The following is a 3,781-nucleotide window of genomic DNA, read 5'->3' on the forward strand; positions in this document are numbered from 1 at the left end:
TATATCCATATTTTGGAATATTACTTAGCCATAAAAAAGAACAAACTACTGATCCACACGCCAATATGGATAACTTTCAAAATTATTATGCTGAATGACTCTCTGATTCTATTAATGATTCTAGAAAATGTGCACTAACCTACCACAACAGAAAGCAATTTGGTGGCTGTTTGAGGGTAGGGTAGGGGGCTGACAAAGGCGACAAGAATATGTTCATTATCTTGATTGTGGTGATGGTTTCATGAGTGTAGACCTTTGTTAAAACTCTTCAAACTGTACACTTTCAATATGTGCAGATTTGTGTACAACAGTTTTATTGCAATAAAGGTGTAAAAAAAATGTCAAATACTGCTAGAGCCTCTGAAGGAGACTGGTACATGGGGACGGGCTCCTTTTCCCCAACCCATGTGTGACCCATTCAAGACTGTGGAGAAAATCAGGGTGTCTCCATGGTGACATACTCAGGAATCTGTCAAATATTTAACTACGATTGAGTCTACTCATCACTTCTCCCAGCAAAATCATAACATTTTGATACCTCTGACAAGCTCGATGACTCAAATATATATTAAAATGCCATTGAAATGTCAGGCAGGAGCCCACCTGCTGGCCTTAAGATGGGGGTACCATAGGAGACTATTTTGTCTTGAGCTTGTCAGAGAGGCTGTTCTCCATGGTGGGAGAGGTGGGGAGATCCATAGAGGTCATGAAGAACCTGGACATACCACCAATTCTGCCTACCTATCTCTTACTAGGAATGCTTATCAGTGCTCAATGTGTGATTGGCTAAAAATTAAACTTATCTGATTGGTCCAGTTGACTGAAGGTAGCTGCTGATTGGCTCCTCTTGTGATTTGCCTGCCACAACTACAGACAGCTGTCTGATTGGTTGGCTGTGATAGATACTCTCATCTCTAACCTTAGGTAATTCTAAGTGATCTGCTATCCTATCATTTATTCATTCTATCTGCAGCCCACATGGCTGCCTAGCAGAGCCCTGGAGAGCACCTGGGCATTTACCTCTTCCAGGGGCGATGGCAACTGTGGTGGATGATCCAGTCCTGGCCTCCAGTTCCTCTAACCTTCCCTTTTCTTAGTGCCACTACACAGAGAGCCTGAGGAGCTGATGAGGCAGATCTGGGTTTTTCTGCTTCCTCTGTGAGGCCTGACTCCCAGACCTCTGATATGGCCTATTCCTGTCTTTGCCCATCAAACTTGGGCAAAGCAGACCTGGGCCTCTCACCATTGTAATTCGCTGGGAGTGGGGGCAGTCACACCAGGGAGACCCTGATTCCTCTCTGTTATGTAAAAGACATTTGAGCATTTGACTTTCTAGCATCCCCACAACTGTAGATGACAGAATCCTCTTTGTGAAGAAGAAATAATTATATGTGGTGAAGCTGGCACTGCTCACTAGGGCACAGGACCATGCTTCAGCCTATCAGAGTCTTCCCTGATATCCAACAGATGGACACTTTGAGGGAGATGGTATCCCTTTCTCCAGAATCACAAGCTGTAAGGACCATCGAAGCCTGGAGTCACTGGTGGCCATCTTGCCCACAGCGAGGAGAAAGCCAGCCTGAGAAGGGCATTGACATGGAGGGAAGCAAAGCTAAGGGAAGGGAAAGAGGAAATAGAGCTCCCAGAGAGATGGTTTAAGTCCCCGACACTAGCTATTCCTAAAGCTAGTTCCACCCCCTGTATTTCTAAGTTATGTGAGCCAATAAATCCTTATACCTTTTGCTCCAACTCTTTGTGCCTTGCTCTTTGCAATAAAAATTTCTGCCTAAAACAAGCCCCAATCAAGGGGCTGAATCCAACTGCAGAAAGAAAGAAAGGCCCAGAAAGGAGAAACAGAGAAGCCACAGAGCTGAGCTGAGCAGTGTCACCTGTAAGGACAGGCTGGCTGTCAGAAGACTAGAGGCAGAGGCCCCGGCTGTGCCAATCTGCAAGGCCTCCAGGAGCCCTGCTCCACTGAGCCTGAGGAGTGTGTGTTTACACTTACCTCTGGCTATTTCACGTATACACATTCTCTGCCTGGCGCCTGTTGACATTCGGGTTGGGATCTTTGGTAAAATGTCATAGCAATTTAGAATTCTAGAATCATAGAGTAATAGAATCCTAGAATTATAGTCTTAGACACTTAAAAATCTAGAATCTTAAATAAATATTTTCTGAATGCCCTCTTTGTGTCAGGCACTGAGCTGGGTGCTGGGGATATGGGGCTGAATAAGACAGGGACGTTCTCTACCTTCATGGATGGTCCATTCTAGAACTGTGGAAACTCAAAATTGAGGAGACTCAGGGGAATTTCTCAGCTTCACTTTTCAGCCTCCCAGAGGAGGAAGGAGAGGTCAGGCTTATGGAAAGACTGGTCTGAGAAGTGAGGCCACTGCAGAAGGAGGCAGGAATGAGTTGAACCCTGCTAGAGGCTTCTGAGAACAGGCCTACCAAGGCAATGAGGGGCCTGGCTCCCTGCCCCACTCCCCTCATGCTTCTAATTTTCACCATTACTGCCTTCACCAACTCTGGGGACACTCATCTGTGGGTTAAAGGCTGCCCAGGCTTGGGCACTGATGGGGTCTAAATGGGTCATGGAAGGAGCCCTCAGGGTGTGGATGTCTCAGGTGACCCCTTTGGGATGCCAAGCCCAGCCCCTGCTACTCAGCCTGATTCCTCCAGGAAGAGGCTTCCTGGGACTATTCTCAAGACCAAGTCTACCTTTCTCTTTAAACACCAGAGAGAAAGTTATCTCATGTTCTATTTTTAAACTTTAATTGCACAATCACTAAAACAAAATAAACTACGTGGTCTTTAATGTCTACCTTCTTTAGTTATAAATGTGAGATTTTATTTTATAAAACAAAAAGTAAATGGACTCTGTCAGCCAAGTCAACTTCAGAAACCGCAATTATGTTATGTGCCTAACTTACTTTTGTATATTTCATTTTACAGAGTGGTTCATGCATATGGTTAAAAAAAAAATAGTACAGAGAGACAGGTAATGAAAATTAGTGGCCCCTTGAACTTCTCTCTCTGAGTTCTGCTTGTCAGAGGGAACCAATTTTAACTTGTTTAGCTGTTTCTCCTACCAGTTTCCTCATAAAGCTAAATAATATGTTTGTACCACCATCTCCTGGCTTCCCACTATGATGAATAAGGCTTTAGCTCATTTCTACCCCAGCCCGTCTCCCCTTCTGCCAAAATTATTATATTTTTAGTTCTTCTTTCGGTTACCTTGGAAACTTTAGGTAATGGACTCATATGTTTATTTCTATAAAAATAATGTTACAAATATTAAGGTAAAGGGGATTAATATTTATTTGGCCCACATAACCAGAAAATACAGGGACAGTGGGATCTGGGCTTCTCTGTCTCTTGCCTTTGATCTCTTGTCTCTGCTGTTCTCTGTGCTGACCTGATTCTCAGGCAGCTTTCACCACATTGTGGGGAAGATGGCTTAAGATATTTGGGCTCTGTCCCTTACAGTGGAAGTTTTTCCCTAAAATAAGCTACAATTGAGGGCCGAAACTATATTTCTAAAGGTAAGTGAGTCCTAACACTTACAAGTGCAGCATGTTTGCCAAGGCCAAGCCTCTAACCATACAACCTTGTGACCAGTTTTTGTTAAGCTCTGACTTTGTGCCGGGCCCTGGGGACTACAGTGTGAGCTAAGACCAGCAGTCTCTGACCTCATGGTGCTGACAGTCTAATTCAGCAGACAGTTATTAAAGAATATTCTAAGTTAACGTAAATTTGCAGCTGTAATAAACACTATAAG

Source organism: Pteropus vampyrus, unplaced genomic scaffold (assembly GCF_000151845.1).
Source record: "Pteropus vampyrus isolate Shadow unplaced genomic scaffold, Pvam_2.0 Scaffold36, whole genome shotgun sequence".
NCBI classification, from domain to species: Eukaryota; Metazoa; Chordata; class Mammalia; order Chiroptera; family Pteropodidae; genus Pteropus; species Pteropus vampyrus.